The following is a 12750-nucleotide window of genomic DNA, read 5'->3' as shown; positions in this document are numbered from 1 at the left end:
CTGAAATATGCCATTTTCATCTTTGAGAATGCTCTTTTAATTTTAGAACACATTTTATACTCTCAGTAAAAAATGCTGCATGTTACGTGCAGACTCACCACTGGTCCATAGCTTGAGTTATGTATTTTTTTATACTCGAATGGACGGTGTTGTGTGTTCTTAATGACCACTGATAAGTGGCTCAACAAAAACAGTTAAAAACAGCATTCTTCTGAAAAAGGTCACGTAGAAGGACTGAATAGAAATTAACTGAAAAAGCACCCGATGTCTAAAGAGAAACTTCAAAAGACCGTCCGAGAAACACAAGAATATCTGGCTATTTGGAAGCCAGAAGGCAAAGAAATTAGAGGTGGCTCGAGCCTTTTTGCACACTACTGTACCTCCATCAAATGTACTGAGCGAGAGTATAGCTGTAAGACAAGTAATATAAGGCTTAGGGTAACAAGAAGGTGATAATGAAATCTTTTTATCTAATGGAAAAAGTGCCTGAAAATCATAATAACCAGCCAAACAGCTTCTAAACAGGTTTACAAGATTATTGAAGGCATAAGACTTGAGATCTTTTTGAAATAGAAAAAAACACTACACTGAAATCACAAATCTCTGTGGGGCAAACATATTGACAGAAAGAGGCAGTAATTGGAGCCAAAGCTGGATTTGGACAAAGCAATCAGTGAATGAAGTGGTAAAGTGCAGGAATGGGACTTGGCTAAAGGGTTATGCAATATGGCTGGAAACCATGCTAGGTGCCATAATTGACTAAAACCTCAGTGGATGAGTTACTGGGTTAGGGTTAGGCAATAAACATAATAGGAGATAAAAAAAAACATCACATGCATCCAAAAAAAAGAAGCCAATCACTCTGCTGTAGTACACTTAACTGGGAATGATACAGCACTCAGGCTCAACATGCACCTCTAAGCCTTTGCTTATGTATCATGCCAGCTTCTTTAATCTGTCCCCTGGGGCTTCACCTCATACCAACAGGGACACTCCATCTCAGTGTCCTCTAAAGCAGACAATACATATAACCCAAATATGTGTTGGGTTTTTATGTTTGCTTTCTTGTTTTTACTATATTGTGGTCTGGTTTAATACGTTCTGATTAATTAATAATAACATCTTTTTCAGTTACCTTTCTCACTCACTATGCGTTAATAGACCTCCCGGGCTCTTCCTTCGCTTTCCGCTACCAGTCACCGCAGATAGCTGCCCCTCCCTGAGCCTGGTTCTGCCGGAGGTTTCTTCCTGTTAAAACTGAGTTTTTCCTTCACACTTTTTCCAAAGTGCTTGCTCATAGGGGGTCACATGATTGTTGGGTTTTTCTCTGTATGTATTATTGTAGGGTCTACCTTACAATATAAAGCGCCTTGAGGCGACTGTTGTTGTGATTTGGCGTTGTATAAATACAACTGAAAATTTAATTGAACATAAAAATGCAGAGTAAGTATTCCAGTGCATATATACAAAGTGACAGGTAAATAGTAGAAATTAAAAAAGCAGTTTCCATGCTTCTGTTGCAACATGATTTAGCAGAGTTATTGTGTTTCTCCAGTGATGTGATTGGTATTTGACTTTCAGTGTTGGGGACAAAAAGGCTGGCGAAGTCCTTTCCAAGCTGTCCGGTCCCAAGAGAGCCAATTTCAAAAACAGCACTTTGAAATGTATCAGATCATTATTTAAATTGAATTCCATCCACTTGGATGGCATCATTTGCATTTATATACACAGATACACTGTTAAAGAAAAATGGGCTCCTCATTTGCCAGAGATAAAGAGTTTTCAAGCAAAGTGAAAACAACAATCACTACAGTGTTTCAAAATGCCCTAATCCTACTGTCGCCAAGTATCATCAAATCTTTGTGTGGACAGAGTTTAGCACAAGTGTGTGTGTGTGTGTGTGTGTGTGTGTGTGTGTGTGTGTGTGTGTGTGTGTGTTATTAGAGATTTCCTAACTCTTAACTTAGTGAGAGATTATTATTTAATTGCAAATACGAGCCCCTGAGAACTTCAGCTGAATACCAAATAGGTTTTTATAATGTTTGAAGTATTGTAGTACAGAGCCCACTAGCTAATGAAGTCCCAATGGAATGGTTTCCCTAACTATAATTCACCTTTTGTTCTCACAAATGCTTCATCAGTTCCCCAGATCAAGTTAGGATATGCAACAACACATGGTGGATAGATTACGCCAGAAACGAAATAAATATATATAGTGTGGCTTCAAAAATGGAATCAATGGTACATTTTCGTAAAGATAATTGATTGATATGCTATACAACAAACAGAAATAACCAAATAATTCATTTATTACATATTAAATAATTACGAATTAATTATTTAATATGTTCTGTCATTTATCTTAAGGATTTCTTGTAGAGCATATATTGGTGAAGCAATAATTACTGCTCAGGTCTTATGACAAAGGACATTGCCTGCGAATAAAGTTAAAAACAATGAAACAATCCAACTTTTGTAAATTCTTTTGCTAGAAAACTGATTTTGTCAGGTGACCAGTTAGTATAGGGTACATATCTGAAGCTTTCTTGAATTTCAATGAAGCTTTTTTTTTTTTTAATCCCCCAGTGACCTTTTAAATTACTAGTTTTGGATAAACAAAACTCAAAGCACTTTAAACCATATTCTAAGAAATGAGGTGACAGAAATGGTTTATCTGTGCCTTCCTACACAGTCACAAATGTGTTTGTCCATATCTCTTGTATAACCACGTCCATGCCTCCTGTTACTCCAAACCCAAATTAAATGCACGCTGACTGAATCCTATCCAGTGCTTGAGTGCTTTTAACCACATTTGCTGTTGGAACCACCCTCACAGATGTGCTGCTTGGTGACAAACCCACTGTAAACCCACTGAACTCTTCATAGCATTTACACTGCATGCATGCACCATTTCATTAGTGATAAATGAGCCTTGCCTTTGGCCAATTAATGCTTTTTTTAATGTTTGCTTGATTTTTCATGTTTTTTGGGGTGTTTTTTGTGTGTGTTTATTTCACTTATAGCGATTGCATGGATTGTAGCCTGAGGTATCTACTGTCAAATGAATGCAAGTCTGATATCAATCATTGCTTCAGTGAGAGACCAGATTTCCATTAAGAGTCAACCTCACCCAAGACTACATCATTTGATGCAAACTTTTCAGGAGAAGATGAGGTTATATTTTATCAGAAAAAGTTCTGCAGCACTATGCACCAAATAAATAATATTATCACAACCTATCATCCCTATGTAATTTATACTCAGGGGTTGGACTTCATTACTTTTATAGTTTTTTTATCATATTCTTTTTTAATTTTTTGTCTTTATTTACAAAACAACAAGACTTACTCAAGATCTTTTCTAATGTCAGGTCACAAGCTACTGTAATTCAAAGGTTTTATCACCAGTTTGAAGTCAGTGAATAGATAAAGCAGCACATACATAGTTAAAATAATACACTGATGATAAAGGAACTGGTACTTATATAGCATGTTTTTTACTCTGAGCAATAGGCTTTCGACTACAACCCCCGTTTACACTTTTATACAGCACTTTTTTATTGTGACACACACACACACCAGGAGCAACTTGGGGATCAATATCTTGCACTACTGATACTTCAACATGAAGACCGAACAAGCTTATTATTATAATGCGACCTACCTAAAATGCTACTTCCTTAGCATTTTTTTACAGAAGTGTTTGCTATTAGCAAAGAATAAATAACAGAAATAATTATCACTAATGTAACTTGAGACCACACAACCGAAATACCAGCCTCTCCACTTATGAATCCAACACAAATATTCATTTCATTTGTCAAGTGACAGCCTGTCGCCCTCTTTGTGACACTTGTACTTTGCCTTTAACAATATTTTTGGGGTTCTTTTTTTAAAAGCAAATCTTGATCCAATTAAATCACACGCATACTGCTTTTCCCAAGCAATGCTGCCTATTCACATTGCACATTATTAAGCATCACATTTATTATTGTACATCTAAGTATTGGTAGCAGCATTTGTGTTTTTGCATTGTGGTTGTTGTCATCTGCTAAATGTCATTATTATTACAGCTGATTATTTTTTACTGTCTTGTGTGTGCTGATATTTTGTTTTTGCAGATAATAACTTACAGATGTTGAGCAACTGCCACTGAGGACTGCTACCCTACATGGGCCTTCACAAAAGCAAAGTGTCTTGATTGTGCATCTAAATTAAGATCAAGCGCACTTCACCATCATTTTTACATGGGTAGTTTAAATTTAGTAGTCTACAGAGATTTCAACGATTAGATATATTTTTTCAAATTTGGACAAATAGTTTTGAATAATCATCTTGTCATAGTTGTTATAATAGCCCACAAAAATGCCAAAACCAAAAATATATTGATCCTATTAACAAGCACCAACTGTGTTTTAATCAGCAGCTGAAAACATTTAGCAACAAAGCTGGTAAGTTTAAATGTTTTAATGAATTGCATGATTGTTAGTAACTGGTTGGTAATAAAATTTGGTGTCACTAGGATTTAAAAATTCATTATGACCTTATATTGTATTGCAATGCAGTTGGTCTGAGAAAGATAATGGGATCGGCTTTCAGGTTTTTGAAGGTCTAGGCTGTGACAGGAGACTTCAGCCAATCACAGGTCTTTTCAGATTGAATTAGCTGAGTGCATGAATAATAATTTACCCAGGAAAGGCTCGGTTTTTGTAGTTCCGCCTTTGTACGCCACAACAGTTGACTTTAAATCGCACACAATCCAGATGTGATCGAAGTGACGACTTTCAGCTTTTATTCAAAGTGTTTTAATTGCATTTTTATTAACTGTTCAGGAATTAAAGTCAGTTTTATCCATGGCTATTAGACTCATATTAATGTAGCTCCTCAGGCAGGACTAATCAGAGCCTTCCCAGGCAGGCTTGCAGGATAATACCGGATCATGCTGTTTTGATTGACTGGAAGAAAGAGTTCTCCTACCACTTCATTATACCCCTTTACCTCATGAGAAGTCATCTGCACACATGATTTCTTTTAACTAAAATCTACAAGAGGTGACACTTTTGATAAACTAGAAAATAAGAACTCAAGTAGCAGATGTGGGGGGCTGTACTTTGTGGAAATGATGCTTTGAGCTAAATTCTACCATCAGCATGGTACTGTAACATTCTCATAGTCAGCTATGAGCCTCTGTACACCACCACACATGGGTTTTAAATCAAACCACTAAGATGTGATTGAAGTGCAACCTTCCAGCTTTAATTCAAGATGTTTTACAAAACTTCTGCAGCTGTTTAGGAATTGGAAAAAATGTTATACAGGGAGTGCAGAATTATTAGGCAAATGAGTATTTTGTCCACATCATCCTCTTCATGCATGTTGTCTTACTCCAAGCTGTATAGGCTCGAAAGCCTACTACCAATTAAGCATATTAGGTGATGTGCATCTCTGTAATGAGAAGGGGTGTGGTCTAATGACATCAACACCCTATATCAGGTGTGCATAATTATTAGGCAATGTCCTTTCCTTTGGCAAAATGGGTCAAAAGAAGGACTTGACAGGCTCAGAAAAGTCAAAAATAGTGAGATATCTTGCAGAGGGATGCAGCAGTCTCAGAATTGCAAAGCTTCTGAAGCGTGATCATCGACCAATCAAGCGTTTCATTCAAAATAGTCAACAGGGTCGCAAGAAGCGTGTGGAAAAACCAAGGTGCAAAATAACTGCCCATGAACTGAGAAAAGTCAAGCGTGCAGCTGCCAAGATGCCACTTGCCACCAGTTTGACCATATTTCAGAGCTGCAACATCACTGGAGCCAAAGTAAGAAAGGCTGAAAGACGACCACCACTGAACAAGACACACAAGCTGAAATGTCAAGACTGGGCCAAGAAATATCTCAAGACTGGTTTTTCTAAGGTTTTATGGACTGATGAAATGAGAGTGAGTCTTGATGGGCCAGATGGATGGGCCCGTGGCTGGATTGGTAAAGGGCAGAGAGCTCCAGTCCGACTCAGACACCAGCAAGGTGGAGGTGGAGTACTGGAGCTCAACTCCCAGTCCTACTGCCAGTTTCTGGAAGACACCTTCTTCAAGCAGTGGTACAGGAAGAAGTCTGCATCCTTCAAGAAAAACATGATTTTCATGCAGGACAATGCTCCATCACACGCGTCCAAGTACTCCACAGTGTGGCTGGCAAGAAAGGGTATAAAAGAAGAAAAACTAATGACATGGCCACCTTGTTCACCTGATCTGAACCCCATTGAGAACCTGTGGTCCATCATCAAATGTGAGATTTACAAGGAGGGAAAACAGTACACCTCTCTGAACAGTGTCTGGGAGGCTGTGGTTGCTGCTGCACGCAATGTTGATGGTGAACAGATCAAAACACTGACAGAATCCATGGATGGCAGGCTTTTGAGTGTCCTTGCAAAGAAAGGTGGCTATATTGGTCGCTGATTTGTTTTTGTTTTGTTTTTGAATGTCAGAAATGTATATTTGTGAATGTGGAGATGTTATATTGGTTTCACTGGTAAAAATAAATAATTGAAATGGGTATATATAAGGCTAGGCAGCGCCTGTATCACCTACGACAACTGAGGAAGTTCAGGGTCTCTCCAAAGATCCTCAGGATTTTCTATACAGGCGCTGTGGAGAGCATCCTCACACAGAACATGACATCGTGGTTTGGGAACAGCTGTGTGAAGGACCAAAAAGCTCTCCAGAGAGTGATCCGTACAGCAGAACGCTGCTGCAGGATTGCTCTCCCCCCGCTTCAGGACACCTACACCAGGAGATGCCGGACTAGAGCAGCGCAGATACTGAAGGACCCGTCCCATCCTGGCAACAAACTGTTCCAACTTCTGCAATCTGGTAGAAGGTTCCGCATCTTCCGGGCAAGGACAGAGAGACTCAAGAGGAGCTTCTATCCCCAAGCCATCCGTGCCCTAAACACACACACCCGCCCTCTCACAGAATTCACCTGCTTGCTGCTACTACTGCACATTCACCCAATGTATATAATATATATATATATATATATATATATATATATATATATATATATATATATATATATATATATATATATATATATATATATATATATATATTAGTGCTGTCAAAATTATCGCGTTAATTGTTAAGATCAACGCGAAATGTTTAATGCATTAAAAAAATTTAACGCTGATTTTGTTTTTTTATTAATTTCCTGTAATCTAAGACTTTTAAATTCATGAGCACCTCTGGAGGAGGGGGCAACAGTGTGCTATGCTGGCGTTTGGCCTGACAGAAATGATTAGAAGAAGAAGAAGAAGTGACACCATGCTACTATCTAGCTAACACTAGCTAACACACGCAAGCATGGACGAGGGCGGACTTTTGGGTGGAAAGTTTCTCTTTAAGAAGTTGCCTGATGGCTTGTTGGACAAAACGAGAGTAAGATGCACAATTTGCAACGCTGAATTCAAGTACCACAGAAGCAGTTCATCACTGGCGTATCACCTGAGAGCAAAACACCCAACTGAATCCACCTCTACGGGACCTCGCCAGTCTACGCTTCAGGAGTATGGTGCTTGTGGACGAATAACAAAAAATGTGAGAGAAAAGGTAACCAATTCCTTGGTTGTTTGGATAGCTAAAAACTGCCGACCAGTTAGCATAGTAGAAGATGATGGACTGAGAGAAGTCATTCGTGCTGCATCAGGAGATGAGTGTTACAATCTGCCCTCGAGAGGAACCATTGTGTCGAGACTGTACACTTTGTATGGGGACCAGAGGGCTCAGCAGTCCAGCAAGCTTGTGCAAGTAAGGAATGTCGCTCTCACCGGAGACCACTGGACTTCGGTGAACAACGATAATTACTTAAAATATAAAGAATAAAAAAATGTAATTGGAGCCAGGCTATTAATAAAGTAATTGAGATTAATCGCAATTAATAACAGAAAATTGTGAGATTAGTTAGTTAATTTTTTTTAATCTATTGACAGCACTAATATATATATATATATATATATATATATATATATATATATATATATATATATATATATATATATATATATATATATATATATATACATATATATATATATATATAATGTTCTTCCTCTACACACACACACACACACACACACACACCAATTTTTTTGCACATGTCGAGGAGCGTGTCAGGCTACATTTCACTGTGTGTTATACTTGTATAACTATGCATGTGACAAATAAAGAACCTTGAACCTTGAACCTATATTTGTTTTTTGTTAAGTTGCCTAATAATTATGCACAATATTAGTCACCTGCACACACAGATATCCCCCTAAAATAGCTAAAACTAAAAACAAACTAAAAACTACTTCCAAAAACATTCAGCTTTGATATTAATGAGTTTTTTGGGTTCATTGAGAACATGGTTGTTGTTCAATAATAAAATTATTCCTCAAAAATACAACTTGCCTAATAATTCTGCACTCCCTGTACATAGTGGCCCATTTTCAGAATTGCCTTTTATATTTTATCACTACAATTTTAAATATGAGTCCCAAGTAGATGTTGGTGCAAGTGAGGAAGGCCTTCATTAGGCTGAAAGAAAAAAAACGACAACAAATTTAAACAAATCAGATAAATACCAAAAATTTTAGGCATAGCCAAATCAATAACTTGGTAAATTCTTAAAAAGAATGAACGCACTGGCCAACTCCGCAATACCAAAAAGCCCAAAAAACCAAAGAAGGCAACCACAGTAGAAAATAACAGAATTATTTTATGGTTAAGTAAAACAAATTTACAACATCTAATCAAGTCAAAGGGAAGGGGAACTCCAGGGGAAGTAGGAACGTCCTTGTCAGAGTGAGCAATAAAGAGGCACCTTCGTGAATGTAAATACAGAGTTTACAACAAGCAGCAAACCACTGGTTATACTCAAGGAAAAGAAAGACATTTCTGAAAAGAAATCTCTGGGCAGATTAACTTGTACCAGAATGAAGGGAAGAGATCGAGGAAGACACAAACTGCTTGTGATCCAAAGCATACCACAATATCTGTCAAACATAATCGAGGCAATGTTATGGCATGGGCATGTATGGCTGCCAGTGGAAGCGGGTCACTAGTGTCTATTAATGCTGTTACTATTGATAGAAGCAGCAGGATGAATCTTGGAGTGTAGAGGGCTATACTCTCTCCTCAGATTCAGACAAATGTTGCAAAACTGATCAGACAGCATTTCACAGTGCAAATAGTGATAATGACCCAAAGCATAGTGACAGTTAGTTAGTTTTGAGCCTCTAAAAACAGGAGACTATGCATAAAGTGGCTCTAATGAATAAACAGTGAATGCAGGTCTTTTTTGTAAAACCCCCTGAATTAAAGCTAACGGCTAAACACTAGTGTACAGAGGCAAAACTACAAAAATTCTGTCTCTGTTCAACAAATTATAGACCTAACTGTATAATAAGTTCACACAGGAAGTGAGACCACTGGTGAAATGGGTTGAGTAGAGGGCTGCCAAAAGAATAAGTATAAGCCATATGGCTATGCTCATTTGCTCAGAAGGACTTAAAACGCTCAGGGGGAGGAAAGAGCTGCAGGAGGAGTGCTCACACACACTAATACAACCTGCATTGTGTCTCTTTTTCTAAATGATACTAAAAGAAAAAACAGATTTAGTCATAAAAGAAAAATATACAATTTTAATTGGGAAATGACATTTTTTTTGCACTTAAACCTTTTTTGCAGACCAAAAGGAACAATTGTAAGCATAGCTCATTCAATCAGCGCTTTATGGTGCTAGAAAAAAAATCAACAAAAAAACCATAAATCCATGCTGAGCTTTTTTCCTAAAAAGGTAGTAAATATAAAACTGTACAATTTTTTTTATGTCTTCTGTTTTAGAGGACTTCATTTAAATGTCTAAAACAAACTTTTGCATTAAGCAGCAGGTCAGCTAACACGGGGGGAAGATGGTGTCATGGGCCAACAGGAGATTCTCTCACTTTTAACTCACCAAATAATTTGTGGAGGTGAAATTCCTGGAGGTCACCTTTCAGCAGAGTGCCTTTTGGTGTCCATGCTGTGTACTGGGGGTGCACGATTATCCTCCTCCAGCCGGATCATGGCGTCTGGAAGGCAGACAGGGAGCAGGGGGCAGAAATAAGGACAGGAAACAAGATAATGTGTTAAAAACACACGTGTCCAAATTAGGAAGTGAAACACGTATAGCACGTCTTGTAGCTTTTCATCTGAAGGTCAATCATTAACAGGTGGATAGTCTGTAATATTAATTTCAGTTCGGTCACAAATGACCAGTATTTGTCTCCAGAAATTAAACATTTCAGCTTTAAAAATAAAGCCAAATGTCTTTATTCTGTAACTAAGCATATAACGCAGCCAAATAGCTCATATTGCCCTCCAAAATAGCTTGACATCCCCTGCAATGCTAAAATATTTCTTTATGTTTTATTTATGCAATATGTTACAATCAAGGATCTACTCAAATCGTGTGGCTACCATTCCCCACTGGATAATATCTGTCAAAGGGAAGAATGGCATGTCTTCATGTCTAGGGAAGTGTTCATGCCTTATATAGTCTTGGTCTAGTAGAGTTGCTTGCTGTACATAACTGGATCTAGCCACAGGCTAAGGAAGCAGACCTTCTGAGAGCTCATTAAAACAGTCTTCAAGTGAATGTACTATAAAAGAATGAGCTTACAAATAATCAGAAGTAATGGAGCGGTTCCCACACTGAAAAAACATTTATTAAAAACGGAAGTCATAGCTGGCTTGGATGAGTAAATGAAAAAGGGTTACGGAGAGGAAGAAGGCCAAGGCACGGGCTTGATACTAATATTCAAACAATTCACAAACACCTCCAGCATTGTGAAATAAATGAGCATACCGGTCTCATTTTCGTGTTACATACAAATTACACCTCAAAGGTCAATCGAGGAAATATTTCCTTTCTAATGGGAAGTTGCATGACATTTCTAAGCAAGGACGACTCTCTACAGTGACTTCTTTTTTTAGTAACACTGACATTTTCAGTGGCTGCATGAGCACTAAAGTGAAAACAGGCAAATTTAAATACAAATGAACAACTGTTTTGTAGGATTTAAAATGAGACATTTTAACAACATGGAGTATTTCATCCTAATACCAATGACCGTGCTTGGCCTATCTGCTTCACAGTTTAGCAGAGTCTGCAGAGGCGTTCTCAAGTGAGACCGAACGAGACAATTACCATTTTCAAGTTTCCACTTTAAATCTGTAACAAGACTTGATCTGAGTCTCAGTTTATAAGAAATACCCAATGAATGAGGGGGCTTTTCCCACAATAATGTGAAATGGTAATTATCCAGATATGAGAATGTCGACGTACAATAGCTCATTAGTACTCTGTTACAGAGATGTTTTATACGGTACATGTGAAGGGCACTGCTTTAAAGTAACAGATAAAAGGTCAAGTAATTATATAAGTTTTAGTTCATAGTTTGAATTAAAACTGTTCTGAAGGAGGAAACTGAATCGTTCATGTTCAAAATGCAACTGTGGGCCCTTTGAAAAGAAGCTCATGTTGTATTGGAGATTGAGCATTCATACACCAGGCGCAGGCATTAATCGCCAAATAGAATAAAAAAACCTGACAACATTTTTCCTGATCTCTGCTCTCTGGTCTTGTTGTGTTGCTCCAGCTGGTTAAAAAAAAAATGTAACCGACTTAGCATTAGTTCACGATTCAAACACGAGAAATATATGAGCTTGAAAATACAAAGTTGACGTGCATTTCGTTAAACAGTTGCAAGAAAACATGTGCAGCAGTCAGCAATCAAAAGTTCACCGCATATTGTCCAAAAAATTATGTGAGAAAATGTAATTACAAACCCAGACATGTCAATTCATTTTTATCTCCCAAGTATTAGAGTACTATATGTCCATGCTACAGTATCAGAGCTGTGATTTTAGCCAGCAGATAAGTGTTTGGGGTGGTGTTTAGCACTGTTGCCTCGCAGCAAGAAAGTCCTGAATTTCGCTGAACTCCACCATTCTTTTCAGTTACTTCCTCCCACAGTACAAAGACATGCAGTAGTTGGGTTAGGTTAATACCTATAGTAGCAGCCCCCCCCCCCCAAAGTCTCATATCTCTCTTTTTCCAAAACTGAGCCTCTTATCTCACCCAGCTTTGGTCCAATATAAATCTACAAGCAGCCCTCTTCAATTTTATTGGCCAAAAATCCATTCATATCACTTTTCACTGAATGTTTATCCTAAACTGTGAGAGCAGAAAAGTGAGAACAACTGCACAGGCCCTAGTAAAACTGCCCTTGATTAATGTGTTTTAGGATTTATATTTAAGTCAAATAGTCAGTGTTGGGTTAATTTAAGAGCCTCAAGTTTTGCTGGGACATGATAGAAAATAGGGTTCAAACTTCACTAAAGAAAAAAAAATGTTTACTCTACTGCGATAAATGCTACAAATGACTCAGTTTCTGCATGCAAGGGTCTGCAAGAGCCTCAGTGAGCGTGTTATAAATGTATGGAGGAGCTGTCTTCAGCTGTAACACTGCATATGGGAATGTGTAGGAGCAAAGCAGTTTGTATGAATGTGCCTGTGAGAGTGGCAGAAACATAGACATCCACAGAAAGACAGAAAGAAACAGTCTGTTTCTTATGGTTGAACTGCAGTTGAGATTCAGCCAAGGTCATCCTCTTACTTATGACATACATGGAGCCAGACTGAGCCTCTCACTTGGACGCTCTCCATCTGCTCCC

Source organism: Diplotaxodon limnothrissa, linkage group LG13 (genome assembly GCF_057381915.1).
Source record: "Diplotaxodon limnothrissa isolate DT_005_m linkage group LG13, D_limnothrissa_male_GT1.1, whole genome shotgun sequence".
NCBI lineage: Eukaryota > Metazoa > Chordata > Actinopteri > Cichliformes > Cichlidae > Diplotaxodon > Diplotaxodon limnothrissa.
This window is presented reverse-complemented; position numbering follows the sequence as displayed.